The sequence below is a fragment of the Atractosteus spatula genome, chromosome 2 (assembly GCF_055471065.1).
Source record: "Atractosteus spatula isolate fAtrSpa1 chromosome 2, fAtrSpa1.hap1, whole genome shotgun sequence".
Classification (NCBI taxonomy): Eukaryota; Metazoa; Chordata; class Actinopteri; order Semionotiformes; family Lepisosteidae; genus Atractosteus; species Atractosteus spatula.
Window position 1 is genome coordinate 3,944,814 of NC_142707.1, and position 14,056 is coordinate 3,958,869.

Below are 14,056 nucleotides of genomic sequence, written 5' to 3' on the forward strand. Positions count from 1 at the left end.
GGCTGCAAATGCAAACAATCGCAACCCAGGAAGTGCCGAAGCCTGGCCAGCGCTCAGAGTTTTGAGCGGACAGTCAAAGAGAAGAAGAGCAAGGCAGAGCCGGGAGAGGAGAGGCGGACTGCCAGACAGGGAAGCACAAGGCGTTTGCCTTCAAACATGTTTAAGCATGGAAATAAGAAACTGGGCGTGAAAAGTCCCAGATTCAAGAGTTGAGAACACAGAAGCAGCATTTCTGAAACCAGTTTGGCTGACAGACTGTGCTGCGACTAGATCGTAGCGAAACTGAGGCAGCGCCCATTGTGGCCTACCTGCAGATCACGAAGTGTTAATGAAGAGGCAGCGAGGAGAGCACAAGCCTGACGCTTGCTTGCACGCGCACTGCTGCAGACATAGGGGTCAGAGTGTGAGAGGGGCTGGGAGTGGATCACATGAGCCGGCTGTGACGGGCTGGGCTGTACTTCACAAAGGCGCCTATTTATCCCGACTCCTCCAGCCCAGCACCCCCCGGGCTCCCTCACAGACCTCGACTGTTCACACTCACCTGTGTTGACACTCCTAAAACCTCCTTCAGGAATCACAAGTCAGACAGAGCAGCCTGATCCGCTCCAGGTTTCACTACAGGCTGCAGGTTCTTGGGCAGAAGCCAATGTCAACAGGTCAACAATCCTGTTTCTCTGTAACGGCTCTTCTAAGTCTCGTGAGCTTTGCTGATCACCTGCACTGATTCATCTGAAGTACCACTTCCCTTACGAATCCGAACTCCTCCCCTAGAAAATGGTTGCCGAGATAATTGAGTCAGCAGCCTCATGTAAAGCCCTGGGTGCCAGAATTGTGGATCATGCATCTAGGCAACTGGAGTCTGCGACAGTCTTGCGCTCTGTGCCAATCTCAGTATTTATTCACTCCCAGCAAAACTACCAGTAGAGATCCCAGTGTCAGAACAACACCCCACACTGCTCCCAGTGTCAGAACAACACCCTGCACTGCTCACTGCTCCCAGTGTCAGAACAACACCCTGCACTGCGCACTGCTCCCAGTGTCAGAACAACACCCTGCACTGCTCACTGCTCCCAGTGTCAGAACAACACCCTGCACTGCTCACTGCTCCCAGTGTCAGAACAACACCCTGCACTGCTCCCAGTGTCAGAACAACACCCTGCACTGCTCACTGCTCCCAGTGTCAGAACAACACCCTGCACTGCTCACTGCTCCCAGTGTCAGAACAACACCCTGCACTGCTCCCAGTGTCAGAACAACACCCTGCACTGCTCACTGCTCCCAGTGTCAGAACAACACCCTGCACTGCTCACTGCTCCCAGTGTCAGAACAACACCCTGCACTGCTCCCAGTGTCAGAACAACACCCTGCACTGCTCACTGCTCCCAGTGTCAGAACAACACCCTGCACTGCGCACTGCTCCCAGTGTCAGAACAACACCCTGCACTGCTCACTGCTCCCAGTGTCAGAACAACACCCTGCACTGCGCACTGCTCTCAGTGTCAGAACAACACCCTGCACTGCTCCCAGTGTCAGAACAACACCCTGCACTGCTCACTGCTCCCAGTGTCAGAACAACACCCTGCACTGCTCACTGCTCCCAGTGTCAGAACAACACCCCACACTGCTCCCAGTGTCAGAACAACACCCTGCACTGCGCACTGCTCCCAGTGTCAGAACAACACCCTGCACTGCTCACTGCTCCCAGTGTCAGAACACCACCCTGCACTGCGCACTACTCCCAGTGTCAGAACAACACCCCGCACTGCGCACTGCTCCCGGTGTCAGAACAACACCCTGCACTGCGCACTGCTCCCAGTGTCAGAACAACACCCTGCACTGCGCACTGCTCCCAGTGTCAGAACAACACCCTGCACTGCTCACTGCTCCCAGTGTCAGAACAACACCCTGCACTGCGCACTGCTCCCAGTGTCAGAACAACACCCTGCACTGCTCCCAGTGTCAGAACAACACCCTGCACTGCTCACTGCTCCCAGTGTCAGAACAACACCCTGCACTGCTCACTGCTCCCAGTGTCAGAACAACACCCTGCACTGCTCCCAGTGTCAGAACAACACCCTGCACTGCGCACTGCTCCCAGTGTCAGAACAACACCCTGCACTGCTCACTGCTCCCAGTGTCAGAACAACACCCTGCACTGCGCACTGCTGCCAGTGTCAGAACAACACCCTGCACTGCTCACTGCTCCCAGTGTCAGAACAACACCCTGCACTGCTCACTGCTCCCAGTGTCAGAACAACACCCTGCACTGCTCCCAGTGTCAGAACAACACCCTGCACTGCTCACTGCTCCCAGTGTCAGAACAACACCCTGCACTGCTCACTGCTCCCAGTGTCAGAACAACACCCTGCACTGCTCCCAGTGTCAGAACAACACCCTGCACTGCTCACTGCTCCCAGTGTCAGAACAACACCCTGCACTGCTCACTGCTCCCAGTGTCAGAACAACACCCTGCACTGCTCCCAGTGTCAGAACAACACCCTGCACTGCTCACTGCTCCCAGTGTCAGAACAACACCCTGCACTGCTCACTGCTCCCAGTGTCAGAACAACACCCTGCACTGCTCCCAGTGTCAGAACAACACCCTGCACTGCGCACTGCTCCCAGTGTCAGAACAACACCCTGCACTGCTCACTGCTCCCAGTGTCAGAACAACACCCCGCACTGCTCCCAGTGTCAGAACAACACCCTGCACTGCGCACTGCTCCCAGTGTCAGAACAACACCCTGCACTGCTCACTGCTCCCAGTGTCAGAACAACACCCTGCACTGCACACTGCTCCCAGTGTCAGAACAACACCCTGCACTGCTCACTGCTCCCAGTGTCAGAACAACACCCTGCACTGCGCACTGCTCCCAGTGTCAGAACAACACCCTGCACTGCTCCCAGTGTCAGAACAACACCCTGCACTGCTCACTGCTCCCAGTGTCAGAACAACACCCTGCACTGCTCCCAGTGTCAGAACACCACCCTGCACTGCTCACTGCTCCCAGTGTCAGAACAACACCCTGCACTGCACACTGCTCCCAGTGTCAGAACAACACCCTGCACTGCTCACTGCTCCCAGTGTCAGAACAACACCCTGCACTGCGCACTGCTCCCAGTGTCAGAACAACACCCTGCACTGCTCCCAGTGTCAGAACAACACCCTGCACTGCTCACTGCTCCCAGTGTCAGAACAACACCCTGCACTGCTCACTGCTCCCAGTGTCAGAACAACACCCTGCACTGCTCCCAGTGTGAGAACAACACCCTGCACTGCGCACTGCTCCCAGTGTCAGAACAACACCCTGCACTGCGCACTGCTCCCAGTGTCAGAACAACACCCCGCACTGCTCACTGCTCCCAGTGTCAGAACAACACCCCACACTGCTCCCAGTGTCAGAACAACACCCTGCACTGCTCACTGCTCCCAGTGTCAGAACAACACCCTGCACTGCGCACTGCTCCCAGTGTCAGAACAACACCCTGCACTGCGCACTGCTCCCAGTGTCAGAACAACACCCTGCACTGCGCACTGCTCCCAGTGTCAGAACAACACCCTGCACTGCTCCCAGTGTCAGAACAACACCCTGCACTGCGCACTGCTCCCAGTGTCAGAACAACACCCTGCACTGCGCACTGCTCCCAGTGTCAGAACAACACCCTGCACTGCTCCCAGTGTCAGAACAACACCCTGCACTGCTCACTGCTCCGTGTCAGAACAACACCCTGCACTGCTCACTGCTCCCAATGTCAGAACAACACCCTGCACTGCTCCCAGTGTCAGAACAACACCCTGCACTGCACACTGCTCCCAGTGTCAGAACAACACCCTGCAGTGCACACTGCTCCCAGTGTCAGAACAACACCCTGCACTGCGCACTGCTCCCAGTGTCAGAACAACACCCTGCACTGCTCACTGCTCCCAGTGTCAGAACAACACCCTGCACTGCACACTGCTCCCAGTGTCAGAACAACACCCTGCACTGCTCCCAGTGTCAGAACACCACCCTGCACTGCTCACTGCTCCCAGTGTCAGAACAACACCCTGCACTGCTCCCAGTGTCAGAACAACACCCTGCACTGCTCACTGCTCCCAGTGTCAGAACAACACCCTGCACTGCTCCCAGTGTCAGAACACCACCCTGCACTGCTCACTGCTCCCAGTGTCAGAACAACACCCTGCACTGCTCACTGCTCCCAGTGTCAGAACAACACCCTGCACTGCTCACTGCTCCCAGTGAGTCTGCTTCTATCACCCATACTAAAAAGTCGAATTAGTTATCGCACCACATAGAAGTACACAGATAATACTTAACACTTTATGAATACTTTTAAGAATGCAAATGGATTAAATCAGAATTATAAGCGACAACAATAACAATAATGTTAAGCCACCGCTATGCAGTTTACGAGGCCTGGTTATAGCCATGATCTTCGTGGAGATAACGAGAACATCACAACAACAGCACCATAATAACCTCAAGAGTGACTGTAAGAAAAATACCAATAAAGGAAGGAAAGGCATTCAGATGATTTAATATGTAGGGGAGTATTATGATAATTATTAGCCTTAGAGTCAGGACTCACAGTCATAGATTTGGCCTTTTGGTAGGATGTTTTTTTTCTGTTTAATATAGACCGGTGCTTCTATCACTCTCAAGACCATCAACAAGGATTCTTCATTTTTATTTTAAATACACCCAAATACAGAGCACAAGCAGAGTCACGTGAGCAAGCACACGACACAAGACACATCCCTGTACATTCTCACAGATTCATCAGCAGAAGCACACACACATCACCGTACACGAACACACATAGCTTGCTTGATGGCTGCTGCAATAAAACATTAATGATCAACTCGTTGCCAGCATCACTGTAGAGGAGTGACCAGCCTCATCATGAGAAATCCAGCTCGCCATTAATCCATCACTTCTCCTTCAGTATGAACATTAACTAACGACTCTCCTTCAGAAGAGGAACAAACACCAGTAGCACAGATACACCTCCTACTGACACACAGACACACAGACGTACAGACACACAGACACATCAACAGCACAGACACACAGACGTACAGGCACACAGACACATCAACAGCACAGGCACACAGACGTACAGGCACACAGATATATGAACAGCACAGGCACACAGACACATCAACAGCACAGACACACAGACGTACAGACACACAGACACATCAACAGCACAGACACACAGACGTACAGACACACAGATATATGAACAACACAGACACACAGACGTACAGGCACACAAGACATATCAACAGCACAGGCACACAGACGTACAGACACACAGACACATCAACAGCCCAGACACACAGACGTACAGACACACAGATATATGAACAACACAGACACACAGACGTACAGACACACAGATATATGAACAGCACAGGCACACAGACGTACAGGCACACAAGACATATGAACAGCACAGGCACACAGACACATCAACAGCACAGACACACAGACGTACAGGCACACAGACACATCAACAACACAGGCACACAGACGTACAGGCACACAAGACATATCAACAGCACAGGCACACAGACGTACAGGCACACAAGACATATCAACAGCACAGGCACACAAGACATATCAACAGCACAGACACACAGACGTACAGGCACACAAGACATATCAACAGCACAGGCACACAGACACATCAACAGCACAGACATGCTGCTCATAAACACCACAGACACACAGACATACAAACAGCACAGACACATTAACAGCACGGACACACAAACTGCATGGACATACAGTACAGAAACACAAACAGCTTGAACACAGACACATAAATAGCATGGAAACATAAACAGTACAGGCATTGAGACAAACAGACACATAGACATACAAACAGCACTGACACACAGACACATAAACAGCACAGACACATAGACACATCAAGAGCACAGACAGACATAGAAACACCACAGACACACAGACACATCAACAGCATAGACACACAAACATGCCAACAGCACAGACACACAAATGTACAGACACACAGACACATCAACAGCACAGACACACAGATGCAAATGCACAGACTGCCCAACAACGTAGAAACACGGACACATTAACAGATGCACAAAGATGCACACGGACACACACGCTGACACAAAATCATAACGTAAAAAACACACTAACAGAGACAAGACAAGACAGGTTTCAAATGAAGTCTCCCCCGCCCACTCTCCCTCTCTAAACACACTCACGAAAATGGGCAGGTCAGTGGAGAAGAGAGGCAGAGAGACGAAGCAGAGATTATATATGAAAGGCTTTCCCAACCTCAGCCCGTCTGTGTACGTTGCTGTGGTCTCCAGCCCTCTCCCTCTGTGCGTCTGATGCAGACACAGAGAGCAGTATGAGAGTGCAGTGACTCAGACAAGCTCCGCGCAGAGCCTGATCTGAGGCTCTCTGTGTGTTTCTCTCCCTTCAGACACACATGCTGCACGCTGCTCTCTCGCTCTCTCTCTCTGCTGTGTGAGAGAGAGCGAGACAGCAAGAGGGAGAAATGTCATAACACAAGCCACACCTCCCATCTCCTTTCCTTTCTCTCTTCCTCTTTTTACCTCCTTTCATGCTCAGTCTCTTCCACTCTAAACATGCTGGTCATTCCCCCCACAGACCTCACCTCCCCCACCCCCAAAACACAGCCCTCATTATTTCACCCAGTCAGTTCTATATTTATCTTCCGACCTTTCACACACACCGCCTCTCCCCTCTGTCTCTGTGTATGAACACACACCAGACCTGCTGATCTCTGAAGTTCTTGCAGCCAGGTAAGGTGAGTACAGACTGAGGACAGGAGAGGGACAGGAGCAGCACTGGAGACCTGGAGAGCCAGGTGAGCACAGACTGAGAACAGGAGAGATCTGGACAGCTAGGTGAGCACAGAGACTGAGGACATTAAAGGGACAGGAGCAGCACTGGAGACCTGGACAGCCAGGTGAGCACAGACTGAGAACAGGAGAGATCTGGACAGCTAGGTGAGCACAGAGACTGAGGACATTAAAGGGACAGGAGCAGCACTGGAGACCTTGTCAGCCAGCTGAGCACAGAGAATGAGAACAGGAGAGATCTGGACAGCCAGGTGAGCACAGAGACTGAGGACAGGAGAGATCTGGACAGCCAGGTGAGCACAGAGATTGAGGACAGGAGCAGCGCTGGAGATCTGAAGAGGCAGGTGAGCATTGAGACTGAGGACAGGAGAGGGACAGGAGCAGCGCTGGAGATCTGAAGAGGCAGGTGAGCATTGAGACTGAGGACAGGAGAGGGACAGGTGTGCATAGGTTGTGTATCTGCATGCTGGTGTTTTCAGACTCCACCAGTATCTCATGGAGACAGCAGCAATAACAACCACAACTACAAGAAGAAAAATTATATTGTACAGCACTTTTGAAAAAACCTCAAAGCCTCATTGCAAAGCAGTTTGATCCGTTTCAGGTTTTCAAGAGAATATTACACTGCAAATCACTGCATAACTCAACAGTGCCACTAGGCTAAACTATCACTATAAAAAATGACACCTTCTGTTATTCTCTAGCACATGTTTGACCTGTTACTGGCTCTAGTATAAACTGTTCTGATGAAGGAGAAATGGAAATATTGCATCTCTCTCCATTTCTTGCCTCTTAGTCTACATACATATAATCGTACATACAATCAGGCAAGAGACAGATGAAGATTCAACTCCGCCTTCCTGTTTGTTTGCATTAACGTGCAGTTCGCAGCAAACCGTGGTGCACTGGGAGTCTGGCCGTCTTCCCTGAATAAAGACTGATGTTACAGTATAGAGTGAGTCAGTCTTGAGCTCTCTCTGCATAAACCGGAGCACGAGCCTGCTGATTGAGGATCTTCAAAGGCTGGACTCTGACAGCAGCCTGTCAGATCAGCCTCTGGGCTCCTGCAGGCCAGGCCAGAGACACCCCAGCCACATGGCTACCCTCACACCCCGCTCTGGCCTGCAGCCCTGGCTTTGCCCACAGACACATTTTCCTCAAGTGTGAAAAATTAGTTCCCTTTTCGAAAGCCTGAAAGTCATCAGTTTCAGGCCCAGTGTGTGGCTTACACAACACAACCTGACATAAACCCCAGAATCCACTTGGCTGAGGGGGCGTGAAAGGGCTGAGGGAGGCTGGAACAAGCTGCCCAGCCTTGAGCTTGGAGCTGATACCCTGTCTTCCCTCAAGAAATGGCTTGATGAGATTCTCCGGTCAGGACAGAAGTCACTTCTTTACACAAAAGGCAGTAGGAGTGTGGAACAAGCTGCCCCGCCATGTGACTGAAGCCAATATCTTGTCTTCCTTCAAGAAACAGCTAGCTGAGGTCCTTAATTAGCTACAAGCAGGCAGGACCAAATGGCCATTACCCTCCAGTCACTGTATGCCAGCAGTGTAATACTGAAGGACTGTTTCTACTGCTGTCTGACTTCCCCTTCACTGTGAACATGCACCTTACATTCCCTTCTAGCCCAGAAATGATGCAATGCACTTCATCTGCAGGTCATTTTGAGCCTCGCAGGACCCTGCCCTGCAAAACTACTGTATGTGTCACTGTAGCTTAGAACATGAAACAAGCTAGCTTCGAATGTGCTGGTGTAAAGTATCGGTAAAAACTCATTCCCTGCAGAAAGGTGAGGTTCTTTCAGTTTGGAATGGACCTTCTCCTGTTGCTTTGCAGCCTACACATGCTGACACAGCTACCTCCTCAAACCTATTTGATGATGTACACCACCCTTATACGGGCAGGTAGCTGGATGGGATACGCGTACGCATATACAGCATATGCAAAGAATTCCAATATCTATAAGCAAATAACTAACATTTTCCTCATAACTACTGTCCTGCTGCTAAGTAGCTTTATCAGCAAACGAAGAGTATAGCTATAAACAGACACTCAAAGCAGATGTTAATCAATACCTCCTTAATGCCAGCATTTTCCTCTTAACCATTTTCACAGTGCTGAGGTACAGACGTCAACTTAAAATCAGACCCTTAACCTTACACACAACATGCCAACATCTTACAAAACGTGCAACGTCATCTTTCGGACGTTTCGGACCCTGCGAGCACCGAGTCCTGCCGTTCGCCGGACAGCTGTCGGATCGTTTGCCCTGGCTCTTCCTTGCCCGGTCAAACGTGCCGTCAGGGAAAGAGCAGTCACACCTAGACTGAGAGACACCCACCAGCGAAGCGAATTAAAATCAGTCATGAAGGGAAAGAAGGGCCGTCCACCCTTGTAGCGGTCTTACCTGTGCTGTGCCTCTACCTCCTCCTGTGCCGCGCGCCCATGCTGTGTGAGCAGCAGGAAGCAGCAGTCGCTGGTATCGCCTCTGGCGGCGCGCAGAGCACCAGGAACCCGCCTGCAGGCCCTGCCCAGCGTGGCCTGACGCATACGAGTGCAGCTCTGACAGGAACTCTCGCAATCTGTGAGTTTCGCACCCCCCCTCACACACACACAGACACGCAGCCCTGTCCTCCTCTTTTCTGCAGCCACGTTTTCATCCGGGGCTAGAGTCAGCCTGGAGGTGAGACAGATCTCAGACTTTCCCATTTCTGCAGCTGCTGGAGAGACAGAGGTGTGAAAATCCTGCTGATCACTAGGATATAGATAGATACTTTATTGACCCCGTGAGGGAAATTGCAGAAATATTAAGTCCTGCTGGACTTCTCGGGAGTGCTAAACACAACGCAGCTCACACCTACCCTTGCTCCGAAGGAGAAAAACAAACAAGCTTTTATTAATTGCTCAAAAAAGAAGAGCTTCACAACTGCTGTCCATTTTCCTTGTTTCTTGCCTACTTTATATCTTCCCTTTTCTTCATTTTCTCATCTTCCTCTCTAGGCTGCCCTCCCTCCCTCCTGCAGCACACCCTTCTGAGTGTGGCCCTGTAGTCAGAGAGACCTTTACGCACTGCGTCTTTTTCTCTCTGCTTTAAGGCACTATATAAATCATATCAGAGGCTATTTGGTCAAGTGGTTTTGGAGAAGGGCTTTGTCACCAGGAGGTTCCCAGTTCATGTTCTGTAGTTCAGAAGCTTATAGAGCTCAGATAATTGAAACAAATGGGCATTAATAGCCTATTTCCTCCTCGGCTTTATCAGCTTTATCTGAACAAGAGCTGAAGTGCTGTTTGTAAAACCTGGAATGCCCTGAAAATTAGTGCAATTACACTGAGTGCTTTATTTCCTTACATTCCTGGGCAGTGTGAGAGAGAAGGGGTACAGAGGCCCAGAGCCCCAGTGAGTGTGAGGGAGAAGGGGTACAGGAGTACAGGGGCCCAGTGAGTGTGTGAGAGAAGGGATACAGGGGTACAGGGGCCCAGTGAGTGTGAGAGAGAAGGGGTACAGAGGCCAGAGCCTCAGTGAGTGTGAGAGAGAAGGGGTACAGAGACCAAGAACCCCAGTGAGTGTGAGAAAGAAGGGTTACAGGGGCCCAGAGCCCCAGTGAGTGTGAGAGAGAAGGGGTACAGAAGCCCAGAGCCCCAGTGAGTATGAAAGAGAAGGGGTACAGAGACCCAGAGCCCCAGTGAGTGTGAGAGAGAAGGGATACAGAGACCCAGAGCCCCAGTGAGTGTGAGAGAGAAGGGATACAGAGACCCAGAGCCCTCGTGAGTGTGGAGAGAGAAGGGGTACAAGGGCCCAGAGCCCCAGTGAGTGTGAGAGAGAAGGGATACAGAGACCCAGAACCCCAGTGAGTGTGAGAGAGAAGGGATATAGAGATCTGCTCTGAGCCCTAGAGTGAACAGCCTGGTGTGAAACTTCAGTGCACACAGGAAGCCAAACTGTCTGTGCAGAGCTGTAATGCTGGCAGCCTGACTGCTCTCACACTGCTCTCTGCCATCTGTGCACAGGGCACAGCTCCACATACACACACACGCTGCACCAACCAGTGCACACTCACTGCAGGGCACCTGCAGCCTCCCAGACAAACTGCTAAGAATGCAATACAAATGAATAAATGTAGAAAAGACACCCTGAGCCGGTCTTCTGAGAATTGGCCCACTTCACTTCCCTTTCACACGGGGATCTGAGTGTGGCCCTTTCTGAGCCTAATACAGACGGAAATGGCAGAGGCTAATGTTGTTGCAGCACCATGCACTCGAACAGCCATCTCACAAGATATTAAACCACTTTGCTCCACACTGTCATAATGCTCTCAGCGTTGTCTATAGCAGTGCCACAGTGTCCTCAGTGTTGTCTACAGCAGTGCCACAGTGCCCTCAGTGTTGTCTACAGCAGTGCCACAGTGCTCTCAGTGTTGTCTACAGCAGTGCCACAGTGTCCTCAGTGTTGTCTACAGCAGTGCCACAGTGCTCTCAGTGTTGTCTACAGCAGTGCCACAGTGCTCTCAGTGTTGTCTACAGCAGTGCCCTCAGTGTTGTCTACAGCAGTGCCACAGTGCCCTCAGTGTTGTCTACAGCAGTGCCACAGTGCTCTCAGTGTTGTCTACAGCAGTGCCACAGTGTCCTCAGTGTTGTCTACAGCAGTGCCACAGTGCCCTCAGTGTTGTCTACAGCAGTGCCACAGTGCTCTCAGTGTTGTCTACAGCAGTGCCACAGTGCTCTCAGTGTTGTCTACAGCAGTGCCCTCAGTGTTGTCTACAGCAGTGCCACAGTGCCCTCAGTGTTGTCTACAGCAGTGCCACAGTGCTCTCAGTGTTGTCTACAGCAGTGCCACAGTGTCCTCAGTGTTGTCTACAGCAGTGCCACAGTGCCCTCAGTGTTGTCTACAGCAGTGCCACAGTGCTCTCAGTGTTGTCTACAGCAGTGTCACAGTGTCCTCAGTGTTGTCTACAGCAGTGCCACAGTGCCCTCAGTGTTGTCTACAGCAGTGCCACAGTGCTCTCAGTGTTGTCTACAGCAGTGCCACAGTGCTCTCAGTGTTGTCTACAGCAGTGCCCTCAGTGTTGTCTACAGCAGTGCCACAGTGCCCTCAGTGTTGTCTACAGCAGTGCCACAGTGCCCTCAGTGTTGTCTACAGCAGTGCCACAGTGCTCTCAGTGTTGTCTACAGCAGTGCCACAGTGCTCTCAGTGTTGTCTACAGCAGTGCCCTCAGTGTTGTCTACAGCAGTGCCACAGTGCCCTCAGTGTTGTCTACAGCAGTGCCACAGTGCTCTCAGTGTTGTCTACAGCAGTGCCACAGTGCCCTCAGTGTTGTCTACAGCAGTGCCACAGTGCTCTCAGTGTTGTCTACAGCAGTGTCACAGTGTCCTCAGTGTTGTCTACAGCAGTGCCACAGTGCCCTCAGTGTTGTCTACAGCAGTGCCACAGTGTCCTCAGTGTTGTCTATAGCAGTGCCACAGTGTCCTCAGTGTTGTCTACAGCAGTGCTACAGTGTCCTCAGTGTTGTCTACAGCAGTGCCACAGTGCTCTCAGTGTTGTCTACAGCAGTGCCACAGTGTCCTCAGTGTTGTCTATAGCAGTGCCACAGTGTCTTCAATGTTGTCTACAGCAGTGCCACAATGCCCTCAGTGTTGTCTACAGCAGTGCCACAGTGCCCTCAGTGTTGTCTATAGCAGTGCCACAGTGCCCTAACAACCTCAGATTTGAAGACAGAAGAGATGCTTTAATCATGTGTTCAGCGTGCCAATGGCAGGGGGGTTATGTGAGCTGTGAAAAGAATGGTAAATTAGACTTAAATAACATAAACCACAGGTCCTAGCAGGGTAAATCCAGACACAGCAAGGTAAACATTGCTGATAGTGAAACAGTGGAGCAGTAAAGCAGAGAGGGAGAGTGTTTATCTATCTGGGGTAACCACAGACAGAGGGGGTAGGTGCGGGGTGTACCAAACAGGAGACAGCTCAGTGACAGAAAGGCAAACCGCAGTCTGCTTTTCACTGGCACTCATACTGGCAAGAACTGTCTGCACAATATTTCACTCACTTTACAGCAACTAAGCAATGATGTGTATCAGGACGCTCTGCAGATCCATCTAGTAGGATGTTATCTCCCTTCTGAGAAAAAGAGCATGAGATTTCCTGTTTTTGGACATGGACCTGCACAAGGCCAATCCATAATCACAAAGGTGCCAGGCTAGTGAGACTGCTTGAGTGGACACGAGCACATCTGGAGCTGGAATAAGAAGGGTAGTGGAGCAGGAAGGCTGTGGAAAGTCTTCCTGCATCTCTCAGTAGTGAACAGACTAGATGACTTGAGTCTGAAGCTCTGCGAGTCAGACATTGTGTCTTTACAGTGCTTTACACGTGCTGACAATGGGGGTGTTAATCTGAAGTTGGGGTGTTTTTATAGTGCTGTACAGGTGTGCCTATGATGGGGGTGTAAATCTGAAGTTGGGGTGACCCAGTCGTGGGGTCTTTACGGTGCTGTACAGATGTGTCCATGACTGGAGTGTTAATCTCCTGTCAAGTTGGAGGTGAGCCAGGAAGAGTGTCTGTGCCTTGTACATCATTGCCCAGATTTAACTAGATAGAACAGAGGCCATGAAGCCAGTGGGAGCCGGGCTGTCAGAACTCTGACATTCAAAGACTTCAGATTTTATCTAAGAAAGTGATCGGAAAATCTCTCTCGCACAGTTTCCTTCCTCTCTCCCTCCTGTTCAACAACACAGGATGTGGCCACCATCACAGAGAGAAACAAACTCTCTTCTCTCTCTTCATCCAGGCAGCTGTACTGCTTATTTTTCCCACCAGACTACTCATCTACCTTATCTGTCTTTGCAATCTATGTCCTTTCTATCTGTGAAATACGTTTCCATTTATACAGTACATGTAGAGAGAGAGATGATATAGGCAGCACCAGCATGTCTGGTATTAGTTCAATATCAAACCGTAGGGAAATAACATCACACATTTGTACAGTAAAAGCCAGACACAGCTGTGATATGTGTTGTTCTGGATGCAACTATCTGCTAGTGCCACCTGAAACTGTGAGCTGGTTGTCAATAATAATCGCATGTTTTAATCAGTCATAAGGCACGAGGTCCCTAAGCTTGTTTGTGTGCAATATCCTTTGTCTCACTCTTTTAGTTTTTGTTTCTGTTGCTAACAGAGCC